Below are 20975 nucleotides of genomic sequence, written 5' to 3'. Positions count from 1 at the left end.
GATCCCTGTAATTAAATTTATTCATTTTATGGTGCTGGCCTAGGGATGAAGAACCTTATGATTCCAGGTTGGAAGTCTGTGGCCCCAGAGGATCAATCAGGACTCTTGGGCTTGTTGTTGAGACAAGAGTCTGCTGAGTTCTCGTTTTCCCCAGCCCACTGCCACATGCAAATCTCTGAGCCTGCAAAGCTCCTTCTGGTGTGGGTCAGGGATCGCACCACACAGGCAGCATACATAACACACACACAGCCCAGGGAGCTAAGTCAGTGCATAATGAGTTCAATTCACACATACATAAGAGACACAATCAGCAGCCTTTTGAAAACAACAGGCTAATTACACTGAAGAAACAGAGGATATTATAGAACAGGAAAAGAACTAAGAAAAAAAAAGACTGTACATACAAAACGAAACCACACTTCCAAATAATATTTAACCATCAGAACCTCTTTCTAAATTAAATCTTTCCATCTCTTGCAGAGACTAAGATCACACTGGGTGTCTTTCCAAGTTTTTGGGGAATTTCCAGTGCCTACCCTTTATTCTTTTAGATTAAGTTCAACTCAGGACTCGAGAGCATGTGGGCTAAAACCTGGGAGATGCTGGGCACTTGCATCTCTTACTGAATAGTCTTTTATCAGCCTATTTAGGTTATCCCAGTTTAACCCTATAGTCCCTTCCAGCAATTCAATGACTCAGATTAACTAGACACTTGGCCAGTGTTGGGCTCCAGGCTGAAGGTTGGAGAGAGGCTAGTCCCCAGACAAATGATGCATGGAATTTGTATCTGTGTGTTGCCATGCCGACGCTGAGCACAGATTGCTCAAGATTCAGCAGGACTTGGCAGGGACCTTTATGCTTCCCAGAGACCCACTGACAGGTAATATTACTGAGTTTCTGTTTTATTATGTGAAGTCCCATTGAAATGCTCAGTACAAGCATCTAATTCATTTCAATGTAACTTTGCATAGCAAAAAAGAGAAAGCGGGAGGTAACAACAGGGCAGAGAGGGACCCTCCTGTTCCCAGCACAGTGTGGGATTTGCTTGCTGTGTGGGACAGTTTCATCTTTCCCTTACAGACTGCTCTGAATAGACTCAGACAGCCAAAGGCATCTCTGAATATTTCATAATTGATTGGTGCTGATGGCATATTCCCAGAGTAAGCACTTCCTGAGAGTTTGGTACACTAACCTACAATATGGAGAGTGAGTAAAAAAGTAAAAGAAAGTGACAGAAGTCCAACAGGGGTCTAGATGCGGAAGTGCTCAACTGCTCCTCTGCACAGGTACAAAACTGGTGCATGGGACTGAGCATCACCAGCCCCAGTACTTTACTCGCAGAGGGAAGCAGAAAGGCTCTGGAGATGTTGGTGGCCTTTGGCTCTGCTCAAGTAGTCAGATTCACTTCTCCCACAGGGAATACTTAAAAGGTCCTGCTTCCGTGACCTTGGTAGAGCTGGCTGAACTAACTGTTATGAATAAATTATGTAAATAGATTAGCATCCTGCCTTCTGCTCACAAATCACTCAGGAGCCCCTCTTCTCCTCCATCAGCCTATCTGTTCTTGAGGAATTTATGCCAGAGAGTTTCTGTGTCAAATTTCTGCCTTAAGGCTGTTTCCAAACCACTCAGCTTCCCTCCACCCCTTCCCCCATTACTGTTTGTTATTCTGAGTGTGTAAGGTAGCCCAAGTCACATGAGACACTGTTTCCTCCTCTCTAACTTTCCTGGCTGGGAAATAATAAATGGCTAAATGGCAGAGACACATTCCCATGTGATGCTCAGAGATAAATCATTGTGTTAAACCCAATGCTTTGTTCAGGGAGGCCTGGTATTTCAGATGGGGCTTGGGATTCCACTACATGGCAAAGTTCCCAACAGTTAAGGGCTCCGACACTTGGTGTTGCAACACCTAGGTCCTTTTGTTGACTTAATGCCTGTATCTTTGCCCAGAGCAAAATACATTGGATGAGATAAAAACAGTCCAAATAAACAGTGAAGCATTGGCATCATCCACTGGCATAAGGAGCAAAACAAGACAACTCTGTTTAGCGAGCTGAGTGATAGCCATAGAAAAGATCAAGGTCTGTCTTTTCAGGCCAAAATGAGAGCTCTTACTGTTACACATCATTTTAGCTTCATCTAACTGAAGGCTGCCATGGAAAGAAGCAATCTAGTATGTTTTGTCTCCACCTGCCTCCAGGATTCTGCCCTATTTGCATTGGACCTCTGCAATCTCAAGAAGCAGCGCTAACTATGCTTAGTGTGACATGAGGTGGTAGGTATATTAGGGCCACAGAGATGATCAGGGAGCTGGAGAACCTCCCCTATGAAGACAGGCTGAGGGAGCTGGGCTTGTTCAGTCTGGACAACAGAAGGGTGTGGGGTAACCTCACTGCAGACTTTCAGTACCTAAAGGGAGCCTATAAGCAGGAGTGGAGTCAACTCTTTGAAACAGTAGATAACAGCAGGACAAGGAGAAATGGTTTTAAGTTGAGGGAGGGAAGATTTAGGTTGGATGTCAGGGGAAAGTTCTTTACTGTGAGTGGTAAAATGTTGAAACAGGCTGCCCAGAGAGGTTGTGGATGTCCTGTCCCTGGGGGTGTTCAAGGCCAAGTTGGATGGGGCCCTGGGCAGCCTGGTCTGGTATTAAATTGAGAGGTTGGTGGACCTGCCTGTGGTGGGGGTTTGAAGATTCATGATCCTTAAGGTCCCTTCCAACCTGTGCCATTCTGTGTAACTCTGAGGTGGAATGAGAGCAGAATAGCCTCTAAATGAGAGCAGAGCAAAGCTGACCCACTGTTGAGCACAGGGAGATGCACTGCCTGACTTGGGCACCCATAGTCAGGCAGCCAACATTCACTACCAACCCACTTGTGACAATGCAGGCTCTGCAAAGTTGCCCACTGTTTCTATGGTGCAGAGAAAAACAGAAATGAGACACAAACTTCATCCATCTCTTCCATCCCTTCAGCCCCACCAGGATCCTATTGGATCAGATGTCCCCTGCCAGTGTTAACACCAGTTTCATCTTCTCTCCCTCTGTCTGTAGATAACCTAGGGCTCTGAGGCCCAGCTTTTTGAATGCAAGGAAATGGTAATCTTCCAAAGCAAGTGAATGCACTTTGACTAACCATATGCTTGACTTACACATTGATTTACACATCAGCAAGTTTACTATCACACACTGCATCTTCATGGTTAGTATTCACAACAAGTACAGAGATTGTTTATGGTAAATATGTACCAATATGAACTCAGAATTTTAAAAAAGCAACCCATTACTACAGAAACAAAGAAAATTAGACTAATCCATCAATCTGTCCAAGGAAAGATGAGTGCTAACTTCGGCATTCCTGGCAGGTACTTCACCAATCTGCTCTTAAAGGCCCCCATCAGAGGGACGTGACATCTTCTGAAATGATCTGTTCCAGAGAAAGGGCTTTCCTAAAAGCTGACTTAAATCTTCACAAAGCTTATCACTTGTTGCATTATCCACAGTGAAGAGAGACAGAAAGGTTTATTATCACCTTATTGAAGAAATATTTTATTTATTCAAAGCCTGGCTAGCATGATTTCCACCAGCCTTCTCGACATAGATTAAGCAGACACGGTTCTTCACACCTGCCCCTGCGAAGCATTCTCTCAAGCCCTCTGTCCAGGCTCATTTCAGTTCCCTAAACTTTCTGTAGTCTTTCTTGTTGTGTGATACCCAAAACTGGAATCATCTCCCCACTGGAGGCTTTACCAATGGAAGAATTACCTCATATGTCTTTTGTAAAACTCTGCTGTTTATATATCCCAGAATAATATTTGCTTCTTTCACAACAAAATGTCATTACTGACTCATGCTGAGCTCATGATCCACTACAATTCCCATATCTTTGCTACCTCTCCTCTCTCTTCCCATCAAGAATTCAGAAAGACATTTAGCCTTACCGACATGCCCATTTGTATTCAGTGTTTTCCTATCCCTTTCAGAACATTTCTCCCATTTTTCAGGCCTGTCCTCCAAGATGCTGGCAGTTTGTCTGTGCTTAGAGTCACATGTACATTTAACACACATACCCTCTAGTCTATCACTTCAGTTACTGCATTGATAACAGTGGGTCCACACCCAGGACAGTCTCTTAGAACCTTACCTGACAAACGCTTTCTGTATAATATTGAATTTCTGACAGCTCATTCTTGGCTGTCATTTTCCAAGCAGCACTGTGGGCATTTTGCAGCAATCTCATCAAGAATTGGTGGTCCCTTAACCATGACTCTCACATAGCAATGTGCTAATGAAACCTTCAAACCAAAGCTGACAAGAAAAGAAACGCAGGGTTTTTCAGTGTTGTTTGTTGAACCCAGCAAAGTTAGAGGCCCATGATTCAGACCACAAGTCCCTGGATACTTATGAAAATGCTGTTTGAGACAGTGTCAAAAACCTTACTGCATTCTTGCCTATCTTCATGATTTGTTACCTTGTCATAGTAAAAACAAACAAACAAACAGGCTGGTTTGATATGATCTGGTCTTAATAAGTCCCATTGATAACAACCAATCACTTTGCTCTCTCACAGATCATTTGATCCCTCATCCAAAGATCTTTCTGAAAAACAAAAGTCAGGCCAGCTGGGACTCTGTGTCCTCTTTTTTCTCTTGTTTTTTAATAGGCACTCTGTCAGTCTTTTTCTAGCTCAGCATCATCCAAATTCTCCAAGATAATTACCATGGCCTTCAAGATTGTTCAGCTAGTTCCCTAAGTAACCTAGGGTGAATTACAGGCCTGACTGATCTGAGAAAATCTAATTTATCTTAGCAGTTTCTAAACATTTCTTTCCCTATTCTTGCCTGAGTTCTTACCCTTTTGTGGTTGACGTTAACTGTGTCAACCATCTGATTACAGTCAGCTTTTTAATGAAGACTGAAGCAATAAAAGACATTAAACACTTCAGCCTTCTTGGCATGTTTTGCTATTAGCTTTTCTGTCCCATTTATTAGCCATCCCAAGCTTTCTCTGCTCCTCATCCACCAAGAAAGCTGTACAGTGTTTTTATGTTACCCTTTATACCTCTTTACGTTGTTCTGTGTGTTGGCCTTTCTCATGTTGTCCTACATACTTGTGCTATTCTTCTACACTCATCCTTAGTTTTTTGACCTGGATTTCACTTTCCGTGTATTTCTTTTTAAGTTTTATAGTTGCAATAGAATTACCAACTTACCCACAACATGTTGCTAGACATAGTACCTTTTCATTCTGCTGAGTGAATTTGGAGTTTAGGTTTAATTTCTTTATTAAATACCAATTCTTCTGTTTAATTCAAGAACTACAGATACTTTTTCTCTTAGTTGTCTTTGTTCAGTTCTATCAATTTTATGAGTGTATTCAAATTTTCTTAGCTCTTTTTCTCTGATTAGTTCACAAAGATTATGAATTCTTCCCTAAAAATACTACTGTCTATAAGAAAGGAAAAAGAAATTTGGGTCAGCCTTGAATATGCAGTCATCTATGACTTTGTAGGAATCCAACTCAAATGAGCACGGTCATACCTTTAGTCTTGAACTAATAGCATGTACAATTCATCCACCAAAAATGGCCCAAGAAAGGTGATTCAGGGAACTTCAGTAATGATGTAAGTGAAATGGTTAATGATCTTATTAGGTCTAAATGTTGGACCAAGGTTAGATATGCCTGGTGGATTTGTTAATGATAATGATTTGGCTGACGCTTATACATAGGAACCTAATGAAGATCTATTGCTTTCTGGTTCTCCCTTTTTTATTTAGTGAGGTTAAGAAAGCATTACTTCAAATGAGTTTGAATAAAAGTGCAGTGGCGAGCAACCTTGACCACAAATTATTTAAAATAATTGCTTCATAAAATTAGTAGCTGATTTATGTCACTTGTCTTTCTTCATTGCAAAATATTGTAGCGTCACTGTAAACCAAGACATTTTTTGGAGAGGTGGTGTAAAAGCAAATGTTCTCTGTTTCTCAGCTGTCAAATATCTGAGACCAAGCTTTGGTTTCTACTTTACCCAAGGAGTTTTGCATTACAGAGTGAAGACTTTAAAGCAATCATCTGTCACTCTACTTTCTGTAAGGACTTACTTAGAGGCAACTCCTCATCTGTTTGGAGGGGCTATATGAGGCAGTACCTTATCATCCTCCTATGACACCCATGGAGTCATCACTGCATATGAAACAGCCACTACCAGTGCGCAAATGAAATCCTGGGTAGGTTAGACCTTGTCTGAGGCTGAATAGGGATTCCAGCACTCTGTCTTGTCTAATGCATCTATTTCCAGGTTCTCAATCAGGCCTTTCTTGGTGGATAATTTTGGATCTGGGTTGCTTTGTGAAAACCAGCCTTATTCCTGGGCATTCAGGACTGGAGAAGCTGGTGGTGAAGGGATAAGCACTTCTGTTCTGAACTGGTATCCACAACCTGATTGTACGGCTGTAAGAGTCAGAAGCAAAGCTACACCATCTTCACTCTTGCAGTCATGAACATAAATAAAGAAGATGACAAAAGGGGGGAAAAGAGTGATTTATCTGAGCCCATGCAGACCATCAGCTGCTGCAGAGAAAAAAGACCAGTTCCTGAGTACCTGAGTCTCATTCCCAGGTCATCCTGCTTTCCCTACCAAGTCCCACTGTTGTTTGTTTGTACTTATTGTAGCACTCATACTGATATTAGAGCCTTTTCCTGTGTATGAATCCAAATTATCTGGAGTTCTGTGCCAGGGGTTGATGACTGTTCAGCATAACTTGCAGTAAATGCCATCATTGCGTAAGGTTTCTAAAACTTTGAAAGACAGCACACTGCACTTCTTCCCCTTTTGACAAAGAAGCTTGAGATATAATAGCTATGGAATATCAGATGCAGATTTATTTTTGTCTCTTCGACTGGATGTGGGTTGTTTGCATGCATATATATTTGTATTTGTGTGGGTCTGGGTGTGTGTTTGTGTGCATATGCCCATATGCTGCTAGTTTTCTATTTCTTATCTTTGAAGAAAATGACCATGAAAACTCATTAAGTCGGTCTATGCAAGCTGAATAACTAACAGGGAGAAATGACTTCTTATCTAACAAAGCCCCTCACACTTTATTAACACTGAAAGGAAAGTAAGAGTCCCTTACGTCACCTTACTAGTAGCCAGCAATGTTTGTGTTACTCAGTATTAAAGGAATATTAGATTTCTCTAATGTTTAATTTTTGCTTTGTATTAATATAAGCATCTATTTTAGTTGAGCATTGAAATAGGAAAACAAGGGGGGGGGGGGGGCTATTCTTGCAGATCATATCATATCATAGAATCATAGAATGGCCTGGGTTGAAAAGGACCACAATGATCATCTAGTTTCAACACTCCCACCATATGCAGGGCAGCCAACCACCAGACCAGGCTGCCCAGAGCCACATCCAGCCTGGCCTTGAATGGGCAACCTGTTCCAGTGTGCCACTTCCCTCTGAGAGAAAAACTTTCTCCTAATCTCTAACCTAAACCTTCCCTGTCTTAGTTTAAAACCATTCCCCCTTGTCCTATCACTATCCACCCTTGTAAACAGGCATTCCCCCCTCCTGTTTAAACTCTCCCTTCAAGTACTGGAAGACCACAATGAGGTCTCCCCAGAGCCTTCTCTTTTCTATGCTGAACAAGACCAGTTCCCTCAACCTTTCCTCATAATGATGATGGTAATTAGTTTTCTCTCTGGATTTTGTGGAATGGTCCTGCATTTCAGCCCTTAAGCACAGAAGCCTATGGGCATCCACACCAGTACAACATCTGCCATACTGACAGAGGCTGCATGAGCCAGCTTAGAAATTGATATGATTCTGCCCAGGAAATCAAATCCATCCTGTATCTCATTGTGCAACTGAATAATGTATTACTCATTGTGTACTAAAATATTACACACGAACATCCTGAACCTCCATGATGCAACACAGAGAATGACTGACGCTGAGATGCTGCTCAGTTCCCACCAAGGTGAATAGGAGCAGAGGATCAGCACATCCTAGGAAGATATCCAACACCTTCAAGATTTTATCTGAAGCTTGATGTGCGCTTGTTGACAGAGCGTATTGTGGGCAGACAGAAGCTTGTTCAGCTGGTGTTTGGGGCCAAGAAAGCTGTACAGCCATGATAGTAGAGGCAGTGTTGGTAAGCTCTTTAAGCTTGGCACCCTGCTGCCACCATCATCTGTTTTTGCTTTAGGTCAAGGGATAGGCACAAGGGAGCTTCAGTCTGCACAGAGCAGCAGCAAGGGGAAGTTCACATCTGCAGATTTGCTTTGTCTTTCATGCACTAAAACCCAGCAAGAAGTGTCAGCCTTCACACCCCTGGGGATTAGGAGCTGGGAAAATCTTACTGCTGCAGACACAAGCTTTATTGCTGTGCACACATACATGAGTTGTAGGAGGACAAACTACCAAAGGCTGTATGTACCTGAGGTCACCAGCTCGGAGACTCTGAGGGTTGCTTCTAGCCCATTTTAGCTGTAAAGGTTTTCAGCAAACTTCTGTCGCTACGTGCTGTGCATTGGCTGCTGTAGCCCACAATCTAAAGTCTACTCACTGGGACTTAACTGATCACTTGTCACACTTCCCCATACCCTTTTAAAATCCCAAGTTCAGTTGGAAAATATTACTTTCCTGACAGGCTCTGAATGCAAACAGGTAGGTTTGTCTTACAACAAAGAGAAAACACATGAAACCCTTTTTCCTGCCTGGAGCCAGCAAGAAACAACACTTTTTATTGCTTTTCTAAGGGTAACAAGAACACCAGAGCAGGCTGCCTAGAGACACTGTGGGGTCTCCTTCTCTAGAGACATTCAAAACCCACCTGGATGCATTCCTGTGTGACCTAAATAATCTAGGTGTTCCTGCTCCAGCAGGAGGATTGGACTAGATGATCTTCTGAGGTCCATTCCAATCCCTGACGTTCTGTGATTCTGTGATTATAGGCTCCCATAGAGAAGGAGAGGGAAGTGAAGCATGTGTTCTGACAGTTGCCTGTACCTAGAGATGTTCTGGGAACTTTACCACCTCAAGCCTCTCCAAGATTTCCTCCATTATTTTCAGAGCCTCAGCTCTCCCCAGGACACACTGTTCTGGTCTCATGTAGGTCTTTCTGACCTCAGCTGGTTTCCACAAAGTATCAGCAGTATTTCCACTGCAGAGCAGCACCAGCTTCTCAAGGAACACATCTGGTCCCATGTTTGTGGCAGTGGTGTATGCTTCCAGAGAAGCTGCTTTCATCATTTCAAAGTTTTTCATCCATGTATCATAATAGATGTGTCTCCCTTGCAGGGCAGATGTTTTTCCCACTCTATGTTGCAATCCCAGTTAACAAGACAACAGACCTGCTGGGGCACAGCACATGTCTTTCCTTTCTCAGACACATGGGTTCCCCTCTGATAAAGGGATGGTGCGTTGCAAGATCCCATTGCAACATGCATGCCACCAGGTTGAGACCAGAGGGTACAGCTGCACCCGGAGCCTGGGAGGTCAGCCATCCCCATGCTATTTCCATGAGCCTAGAAGCAATGTCAACTGCAGATGTCTCAGTCACATTCAGTTCTGCATAGTAAAGAGACAGAGAGGCAGAGAAAATTGCACAATGGCAAAATTGTCCCTAAGCACCCACAAACCCTTCATGCAACAGTACCTCCCATAAAGCAATATGCTATACCCTAAAGTGTATGTCATCTCATGCTGCCATGAAAGTCCCTGGGATACGTATATGTATTGTAGTCCCTCTTTTAATTTGACCATGATGAAGATGCACAGTGTCCTCACATATGTATGCTGACAGACCAGGGCTAATGGCAGTGACACATTCTTTGATAAAACAGTGAAATAGAAATGTACTTGAATGATCAAAGTTTTTACATCACACTGCCTCAAACCATTGGGATTCTGGGTGCTTCTCTCTGATTTCTTCATCCAAGAGGGGAGTTTCCCCATGTTTTCCATACTGGCTTAGTTCTGGAGGCAGATTTAGCCTAGCTTGGCCCATGTTGTGTGCCAAGGCTATCCCAGCAACATCACTAGGGATGATCAGCAGCCACCTATGAGGATATTATTACCAGAGCATGGCATGCACCAGCCATGCATCCTACAGCTCAGGCAGCAGGAGTGAGAGCTGGAGGAGGCACGTCTGGAGCCGGGAGGGGTGTCTGCATGGCACTGCACTGTGCAGGCAGTCAGGAAAGGTCCTGCTCTCCTAAGCTTAAACAAATACCAACAGTGGATGGCTTCAGAGAGCAATCACTTATTCTTCTGAAAGTATCCTACCAACTTGTTTTAATTGTAAAGAAATAATCAGAGGGAAAGAGTTTGAGAGAGTTAGCCTATTAATCATTTATTGTGTTATTTTTATATGGCATTGTGCTGCTGCTACGATATGTTAAATATTGCAGCTTGATGTGTGGTCCCCAGGCCCAAGGAGTCCTATAAATTAGATGGATTTTTCTAAAGTTCTCTCTGTGAGAAAAGTTCCAGAAAAGTGAGAATAGCTTAGATGCAAAATAATCCCAGTTGACTGTGTATTATCCTAACTACACGATATTCTCATGGGAATTGTATCCACAGGAATCCCTTTTAATGGAGTTTTGAACAGGAGAACTAATCTGCATGGCTATTGCTATGTACAGCATCAAAATAAAAGTTTCTCAGGCTATTAGAAAGAGATTTTAAGCCCAAGCAAAAATTAACTTTGTCTTTCCCAGAGTGAGGTCTGAAAAAGGCAAGCAATGTTCCTGGCCTCAACCTCCTGTATTAAAGAGTTGGAGTGGAAGCCAGAGTGCTTTTCTCTATAAAGCACATGAGGGGCTAATCCTGCATTCATCCAGGTGGGTCAGGAGAGCTCCAACCTTCTGTACACTCTGTATTTGTCATCCAAGGGACTCCAAGCCCTGCCACTGCTTTTACAGAGCTTATACGTGTCTGATCTGCTACATAGGTATCCACCTTCAGCCAAAGTCATGAAAGATCAGGTTTCCTCCTATCCAATCTAGGGACTAATTTTGGCCCAACAAAGCCATTCTCTGTGCAAAATGATTATGTCACTATCCTGACAGCAGCAAATGCAGCTGTACGCCTGAAACAGCTGCTGGAGCTGAGGGAAAACAGGTTTGTCGTTTGCTGAGAAACTGAGCTCTCCCCATGACTTTTTCTCTGTTTAGTTTTTATCCAGAACAACATAAGGTCCCAGTGTATTAACAAATCAAAGCTGACTGCACTCAGCACCTCTCAGGAAGACACCAAGTTACAGGAAACACCCTTGGAAAGGATGTCAGTATTAGCAAGCCTCCTATGAACTGGTAATACTGGAACTTGTAAGATTAAGAAAAGTCAGTTTCTGTATTTAAAAATAAACCTGCTTTGGTCCAAAACCAGTGGGGGAAAAAAAAGAAAAAGGTGCATGGAACTCTCTATAAAGTTTGTAGGGTTTGCTGTCCTATAAATCAGCAATACATTTTTCTTTAAAAAAAAAAAAAAAAAAAGAAAATGAAATCTGGGCTTGCAGCCTTCACGCCAAGTTTCCACTCTTACAATCTGAGGAATCAGGGTTTGAAAGAGCACAATGAAGTATAATTCATGCAGTAAATTATCAATATTAATAATACTCGGAGAAATGGTTGCTACAAATAATATCAGGGGAATAGGATGATTCCAGTGGCTCTTTCTTTGGTAAATCTCGGCTGATTTACAGTGAAAGTTTTGCCTGAAAATTGGCCAAGAGGAGACTGCATGATTTTGATGGCCACTTTTAGTTGTATGGAAAGAAAATGAATACGGTCCAATTTTCATTGAAGTCAATGGAAAACTCCTATCTGAAGAACAGGCTTACTGCAGCCAAGGAATAAAACCTAAAATCCACCAGTGCAATCATTCACTCGGCATTTTCAGCCAGCCTATGTAGATGTCACTAGGGATAAAACTTGGTTATTATCCTCTACAGAGGTGTGTCAAGTTCTCATTACTCAAAGTTTCAAGATGACAACAGTGAGTGCTTTGGCTGAGGCCACAAAGGATTTCAGTCACTTGAATCCATCTGGTGATGTTGGCTCAGGTCTAAATTGGAGCATCTTTGAAGCACACTCACAAGGAAGACTGTGCAGTGCATCCTGACTTTTTCTCAGAATATATGTTTTAAAAAATCTAGATTTACATGAAGGCATGATACCTAACTAGAAGATTGCTATGCCATTAAGCAAAACTGATACAATGGCTTGCGTATATGTGACTTTGTCACACTTGAGTTCTCCTGCATGGCCCTGGGGCTGCTTGCCAGCTCCATCTAAATGCTGCACAGCCCCGTCAGTGCATCATGGCTCTCCCACTAATGTTTCCTGCCTCTCCGCGGGGCTTAATGCACGACACACAAGGCAGATGCGCAGACTGCCTGCATTCTGGCACTAAGCAGGGCTTGACATACATTTTAACTTAAACCATGACTCCCAGGGCAGGCAGAACATATGGCTTCCCAAGACGGGTTACATCTATCAACTCAGAGCATGGATAGAGCAAGTACAGGTCTTGATTCATTAACTGTACTGTGGGGCCAAGATCATGTAGGTATGAGCATTAAGGCTGCCTGAACTTCTGCTTGTGTGTATGCATTGCCATAATACACTTCAGCGTAGAAGGCATTGTTGGCAAGCTGGATACCTGCTCAGGTTTACTTATGTGTCTTGAGGTGGCTTTATTCAGTGTTGGCCAGTGAGAAGAGTTAATTGTTATTGTTATCTAGAGTCAGATCTGTCAAAGCCTTACTCATTGAAGCCCTCTTCTCCCTATCACCCACATGCTCCCCACACCTGAAGCTGAGCAAAATTGAAATGTAATTTCTAGCCTATGCTAGAAATATCCTTCTCCTCTCACACAGAGGGCAGGAGATATATCCTTTCTTCACTGGTTCCCTTTGGTAGCCAGAGGCTACATCAATGTTGGAAATTCAACAATGCCAGGGTGCATTCCTGGGTGCTGCAGCTCTGTCTCTGCTGCCATTGCTTTGCTGGAATGAGTTCTGGCATGCATACAGGCTGGGACAAGCAGCATTTTCCCAAGCCATTCCCAGGCACAGTTTGCAGAGACCAGAGATCAGGAGCCACTTTCAGTCAGCATACAGCCTTTTTGTTTTGGAGACTTGGAGCTCAATGGCATTGACAAAAGCTCCTTATGCCAGCTGGCATTGGAGAACAGTGCCAGACTTGTTTAGTTTACCACTGTAGATGTGGCCAGAACATCCACGTGAAGTAGGGAAGTTATCCTTATAACCATACTATCATGCAGAAAGGAAATGTAGTTAGAAGATGGAGATTTACACTCAGATAGATAGCACTAGTGTTTACCTTTGGCACTGTGACTACAGTGGCATCTCCAGTCAGAGGGAAGTGATGCTCAAGCCTCTGCCCCCTCCTCTGCCTGATTCTGCTTCCCTGTACCGCTGAGGAAGACAAACCCTCTCAGGACTCTCTAAATGTGGATCCAGCTGTCCTGGGCAAAATGAAACAGCAAGGCTGCAATAAATCCAGGGGAACCTGAACTCAGAAGTTTTTAAAGACATTCTTTCTTCACCTCTGTTGTTTGCTATACAGTGCCAACCACCCAAGACCTCAAATTCTCAGAGCGGCCCCACATCTGCAGGTTTTATTGACTTCAGCTGTCTTTGTGAAAATCCGGCTCCAGTGCCCTACATGGAATTCCCAGAAAATAATGAAGAAAATATTAGCAGCTACTTCCAAAAATTTGGTGAGAGATTTAAGCTCAACCTCCCACAGGAGCCTTATGGCAGAAACAGAGATAAAAGCTACTTCCCCCCCAGATCACAGCCAATTACCTTAACCACGTAACTATCCCACTTCTTCCTACTTTGTATGCAACATGGGTCTGCTTCATTCTCCATCCATCACATATACACTGGAAGAATCAGGAGTCCTTGGGAAAAAAAATGGAATAAGATAAAATAAATAGAGTGTGTACTGAAAGTTGAACAGTGAAGGGTCTGTAGGCAATGTGCCAGCTTTGTCTGGTCTAGAGGAAAATCTGTGCTTAGGTGGTATTTCATTAACATGGACTAATTCACTTCAAGCAAATACATGCTGCATCCACATGAAGAAACTGAGTGAATTCAAGTCCAGCTCTTTGAGTTCATGTTAATGACAGCATGACTACTACCCTAATCTGCGCAAGGCTCCTGTTCCCTGCACTGCAATGAGTGACTCTCTGCCTCTTGGTGCACAGGCCACTATCAATTTAATGCAAATACAAATCTGCAGTATTAAAATACAGTATTAGCATTGCTTCATCAGAGCACAGTTGTCATTTCTTGAGCATACTGATACAAAAGTTGATGGAAATGGAGGTATTGGTGTTACAGACAATGAAAACAGAAAAAGCAGTAGGAAATCAAAGCAAACAGGGATTACTGACTTAATTTTGACCTCAGTTTCACCTACAGAAAAAGAACAATGCCAAAGCAGCCACTAGAGTTGCTACAGTGATGGAAGACCAGTGTCACTGAAAGGCGCTGTTAAAAGCACACCGCTGCTCAAGGTAAGGGCACATTCTCTGCAATGCTGTGCCTGAAATAAAACCTGTGCTGGGCAACTCAGCAGCTTAAATTGACTATAATTAAATGTATAGAAAATAGCCTAGGAGCCAGTTATGCCTACAGGACATTTCCCACAATGCTCCCATCTTTTTTAAGAGAGTCCATGAACATACTGTGTGCCCCAGTTGCTGTGCCCAGACAGGTGACAGAACCATAGAATCAGATATTCTAAGATGGAAGGAACCCACAAGGATGACCGAGTCCAGCTCCTGGAACCACACAGGACTATTATGCTCCCACACTGGTGGAAAGAGTCTGAGAGCTACAACAGCATGATCCTTAGAGAATCCTTTAGTGCTGGGCACTGTGATTGATTCGTCTTAGCCAGCTCCATTTAAGCCTATGCATATAAACCCTTGCACCCATCTCAGCTACTGACCACCTCTGCAGGGCACTGGTCAGAGCCCTGTCCCATCTTCTGCCTTCACACACACTGTTGTGTCCTTAGATCTGCACAGGAGCTGCCTTGGAATAAACAAACGTTGATTTACCCCAACTGAGGTCAGAAGTCTGCTGTTAACATGACAAGAGTATGAAAGGCAAATCTGAGCTTACATTAACTTACTTGTACACTCTGCAGCTGTTAAAACTGCCACAGAAACATAGGACCTGCCCCACCTAGAGCTGACATAGCATCATACTGACAATGAGGCAAGGGGTAAATAGTACAAAGGGGCTGGAACTTGCTTCTGGTATGTCACTGCTGGCCGTGTGCACTGTGTCATGTATTCCTTTATTGTGTCAAGAAGACAAGGGAGCAATGGCTTTGACTTTGACTTTGATAATTTCTTTTAAAAAAAAAAAAAAAAAGAGGTGACAGGCATTTTATTGAATGTCCTCCATAGCAGTACTGGGATATTGTCTGGATTCTAGGAGCCCCTCCTCATAAATACAGGTGCAACTGCAGGCCTGATAGCGGTCCATGCATGTGTAAATATGTGTATTGTACATCTGCATGTGTGAATGTCCTGCTAAGTCTTTACATCAGATATGTGGTAACCTAACTGTTTTTACCAGAAATGCTTTCACTGCAAATTGCTTTGGCTTTTGCAGAGACCCTGCAGTCTTCAAGGGTAGAAGATCTTTGGTACACTACCCTTACTAAAACATGCTAGAGAGGTAGGGATTTGCTATGTTTTGTAATAAAAGTACAAAAAAGATCATACTTAGTTTGCTATCATATTTTGCACGGACAATTGGAAATATTTGGAAGAAAAGCTGTTTCAGTTTGATTTGTCAACCACCCAAAGTTCAAAGCTCTAGTTATCTCCTGTATTAAAATGTTCTGTTGTTCCCTAAGGAAGAATTTTTCATTTCTGATAGTGCCATTGTCAAATAAAAATTGCCAATGGGGGTAAGCCTTTGAAAAAAAAGATGTTTTATTCATTAATTATTTTCTCTCATAACTTCTCTAAAGAAAATCAAATTGGGAAAATCTGCATTATGAAACTGCAACTTTGCTCACTCTAGTAGAAGTAAAACTGTTGCTGTGCAGCACATTTCCCTTCCTACACCAAACTGGCAGAAAGAGTAACTCACAGAAGATACCGTGCCTCAAAACTGTGTTCTTCAGAAGTATTTTCCTTATTTATCTGATTAAAGATGCCCACCCCACGATTCTCATTCAGTCAGTTTTAAAATAATTTGCCATTTACATATGTTTTCACTAGATTGAGAATTAAAAACCCACATTTTATGTAATTCCAGAAATAAACAATAGAAAGAGTCACATATATCTCCCGGGTTTAGTTCAGCAGGCCTGCGCTAGATCCTTGTGCCTCGGAAAGTGATATGTTTTCAATGGTGAAGGGTTAAAAGAGGATACCAAACTATCTTCTGGAAATCATTAACTTACAAAGCCTCAAGAAGATAAAAGTTTCCATTTTCTAAAATGTAAATCTAAAACATATTCATTAGTATTGCAAAACAAACATGCAAATCTTCACCACTTGAAAAGCTCAGCTAAATATGTACAAGGGCAATACCCAAAAATACATCTGGTCCTCGGTTAGAAAACTTGCCTTTTTGGTTTTATCTAAAGAGCTTGTCTGTCTTCCATGGTTGGCTTCTTGGATTATTGCAATTCATAATAAGCCTTTTAGCTAAGGATGAAATAAACAAAGATAAAGTCTACGTCCTAGTTTTAAATGGTCCAGATGGGATGATTTTTCCATATGTTTAGCACACCAAATGTTTATTAATCATTACTAGCAGAACTCTGAAGATTGCAACAGTTTATTAAAGAGGGCAGGGGATAACATTTACAGTTTGTATAATTTCTGCCCACCTCCCTAATCCTCCACGAGTGCAGGGTTTCATTTGGTAGGCACTCAGGTTCGGGGTTTGTGTGTGAGCGAGTATGTGCGTGTGCAGCTGTTATTACAAGGCAGGGAATTTCGGTTAACTGATCAAGAGAAGGTTTTGTGCCCTAATTTGGATACAATATCAGTCATGAGGAATGTGTTACATCATAACAATGACAGTGTGGGTAAAACTGGCAGTACTTGACTCGTTCTTCATCAGAGTGATTTACTTAGTGTCTGGCAATCTGTTTTTCACATGATGTTTGTTTCCCATAAACAGTTTCAACATGGGAGAGTATGGTGTCAAGATAACAGTCGTATCATCAGTCACTGCAGAACATCTACATGGGCTGCCAAGAAAATGAGACTCTTTTATCTCTGGCTTCTCTAAGTGCTCGTGTTTTAGTGATTGTTTCTCATAACGTGCCTGATTGTTTTCTGAAACCTGACCATCGGCAGCTCCATTATGTTGTCACCTCAACCTAAGCGAGCTGAAGGCTGACAAGGAAGTGGGGCTGCCCGAGGAGCCAGGGGAAGGCTGTAGAGGGAGTGTCTTCCAGAGGCTGGGGAAACAGTGCTTAGAAAGTAGCACAACAATAGAGAGGCTGGAAATAGAACCACAGACAAACACTAAAGAATCTGCGAGAGGTGCATTGCACCACACTGTTTTCCTGTGACCTTTCAAATCAACAAGTTTGGGCTATTAGTCAGATAGGATGTGAAATTTTCCATTGCATTATGTATTCCTTGCGCTTATAAACATTCTACATTTGTTAGAAGCAGAATGATTGTAGCTTTAAATAACAAGTAGGCAGCAGCAACTGAATCTCAAGGCATGTTTTGATGGAACATAGCCATGACTTGAACTATAAACAGGAGAAAATAAGCCCAATCCTATTATTTCAGTGAAATAACTCACCCTTTTATTGGAGATAATTTACATGAGCTTTGAGGTAGATTTATCTCATCCAAACAGAAGTGACTTATAGCCACATATACAGGATGCAAAGTGTACTTTGGATTTTAAAGAAAGGTATTTTGATTATTGCATGAGGCTACAGAAAAAGTTCCCTGAAGTCAGTAAATTCAACACCTGGTGAACACACATTTGCTCAAGACGGTTAGCCTGCCTGAGCCTGTTTCCAGCTTAACAAAGGGACCTAGAGGCTGAAAATGTGATTTCGATACCTCTGAAAACATTACAGCTTGTGGACTGCACAGCAACTGTGGCCTGAGGCAGGAGATGCACTTCTATGAGCTCCTCTCACGGGGCAACAATGCAGCATAGCCAGCATCTCATTTTTAAGAAAGAGTGAGCCATTAATGCATCCAGTCATGTCCTGGCACCTGCACGGGAGCTGGCTGGATAAGAACCTCTGAGTGGATCTTAATCTTGGCAAAAGTAAAAGTAAAACTTTGGACAAACTCAGTACAGCTCTGGTATAAAATCTCCGCCCCATATGCCAGATGAAACGGAAAGTCCACAGGACAGCCTATTCACAACTGTCTGGTCGGGCTCGAGGAAAGCAGCAGCTGCAGTTGTCCAAAAGAGAAGCTTTTGGCTTGGCTTCTTCTTCATTCCTATAGCCTCTACTTTCGGGGCTTAGAAATATCTTGGCATCTTCTGACTCCTCAATGTCCAAGAAGAACAGGACCTAATTTCCTATCCCAAAACATAGAACTGCTGATGCAAAACTCAAGAAAATGTTACTACCATCTCTGGCACCGAAGCAAGGGATGAAATTCCTGTCAGGAAAAAAAAGTAAAAAGAAAAGAATTAAATCCAAGATCAAGATTTCCTCCAGGCCATTATATAAATGTTGTGTGTCTCTAATTACATATTAATATTATGGTCATCTTGCAAAGACCTGTCTTTTTGACCCTCAGAACTAATTCCAGTTGTCCCTCTCATCCTCAGCCCCAAAATCTTCAGATCTTCATCTCCCTTTCTCTTCCCCACCATTTACTAGCCCAGTTCTTGCACCGACAACCCATTCATCTGACCCCACCCAAGAAGCTCAGCATTGCACCAGGGGTATTAAGAGTGGGTCGTTTTCTCCTTCTCTTCCATATTACTTGGTGGGGAGAGTAATCTCCATGTTTTCATCTCCAAGTATCACAGTAGCCTCTGGAGATAACAGGAGTAATTGCTTGGAAAGTCCTACTCCATCCAGGAATGGAATATGCCCAATACATAATTTACATAGCGAAACAATCCTAGTTTGAAATTTCATTATAATCTACAAGGCCAAGTGCAACAACATTTGCAGAGAAGCCAAGATTCAAGTGAAACTGGACCAATTTACCATCTGGGGTGGAAAACTCATTCTTTTTCTGCTGAGTTTTGCTCTGCATCATGGGAGCCATTTGAAGCCAAAACAGAAGGTAAACTCATATGATAGGGACCCTCATCAGTTGAAACATAAGAAAAACTTGCACAATCTTACAGAGATTATCTGCAGCTCAGTGTCTGTCTCCATTTCCAGTAAGAACTTTTGCAGGTGAAGACAGAATAGGTGAAGGCACAGGAATGTATTAAATCTGACGTATGTTACAAAGGACTCAAACATGGGATACAGCAAACTGGCCACTGAATAACATATGTGCACACAATTTTCATTAATAAAAGCAAAATGTTACAAAGGAACAGAATACCCAATCATTTGGGGATTTTGTCATTCCTTCCTGTGATTCTCTATAACAGCATGTTACAATTATTTGTCAAGACCTCCTAATTTTTCCCAGAGACGAAACCTCGGAGCCTCAGGCAACTCTTGGCATTGCAGGCAGCTCAGAATCCACCGAGACTTTGGACACAGTTTCCTCTTTACAGTTTCACCTGGATGCCGGCGGAGAACCAGCTGCTGCGCTTCAGCCAGCCGTGAAAAACAGGAACGTCAGAGGAGCCACACAGCCACCTTCCTCACCACGCACCGACCTGAAGCTGACAAAGCTGTTCCAGGGAAAGATGAAGAATTATCCCCAGCTGTTTCTGGTGAACAGCTATCTCAAACTAGTGATTTTGTAAGGCCTGTTTCCAGTCTCTGTTACGTAGTTTTCCTAGTGCCGTCAGCTGGAGTGCCTATAAACCTCCAGTGAGGGCTCCCCAATATGAAAAGCTTTGCATTTTTAATCCCTTTTATGTGATTTACAGCACTGCAAGCGTGGTGCTTTCTGTCCACATTTCCAAGTTTTTCCCCACATGCAGGGGTTGAAATGATTCCCGTGCTGTGGGATTCCAGAAGAGCCAAGGACCAAATGCTGTGTAGATCTGCCATGATGCTTCTCATTTCTGATGAACTTCAGATCCTGATATGAGTCAGGCACTTGCATCCACTGATGTGACACCGCTGCCCTGGGAGTGAGTAATATCATTGCCATCACAGCTCCCTGGCTATCAAAAAATCTTGTACTTGCTCAAAAGTCTCTCTACTTTCTCAGGATCTGTGTGCCTCCCCTCTTTCCTAACCCGGACTGGCCAATCATCTGGACCACATTCCTTACAAAGGCCGGTAAAATGGGAATGCTGTGAGCACACATCTGATCCTGAGAGAGCATGCTGTAGTTTTTGGCATTACACTCAGACAAAATGGGAGGAGGAAGAGGGTAGTGGTTTTATTTTACTATATCTGATTTTTATTTTCTTTTGTTATTTTTAATTTATTATATTATTTATTTTAAAAGCCTCATCTAGAGACATCTGTGCTGCACAGAGGAACAAACTCAGCTCAGGTGGAGCTGACTCAAGCCATGCTGCTTTACATGCATTGAAATACTCCTTTTTAGACAATCTTATGGACTTATTCTCACACTGGGAGTGTTTTCACACAACCATACCATACTCCTTCTGCCTCAGACTCACAACATACAAAAAAAAAGCATTGCTGAAACAGAAGAATGACTAATACGGGGATGTAAGTAATTTGTGTGCAAATAGCATGCAAAGAGCAGGACTGAGGCTGCATCTGAAGCCAAGTGTTCCGTAAGTCAAGTCATACGGAGTGGGAAGTGATAAAGGGTGTGACCCATGAGAGAGAAGTCTAAATTAATTAGG

The sequence above is a fragment of the Excalfactoria chinensis genome, chromosome 2 (assembly GCF_039878825.1).
Source record: "Excalfactoria chinensis isolate bCotChi1 chromosome 2, bCotChi1.hap2, whole genome shotgun sequence".
Lineage (NCBI taxonomy): Eukaryota > Metazoa > Chordata > Aves > Galliformes > Phasianidae > Excalfactoria > Excalfactoria chinensis.
Note: the sequence above shows the minus strand (reverse complement) of the source record.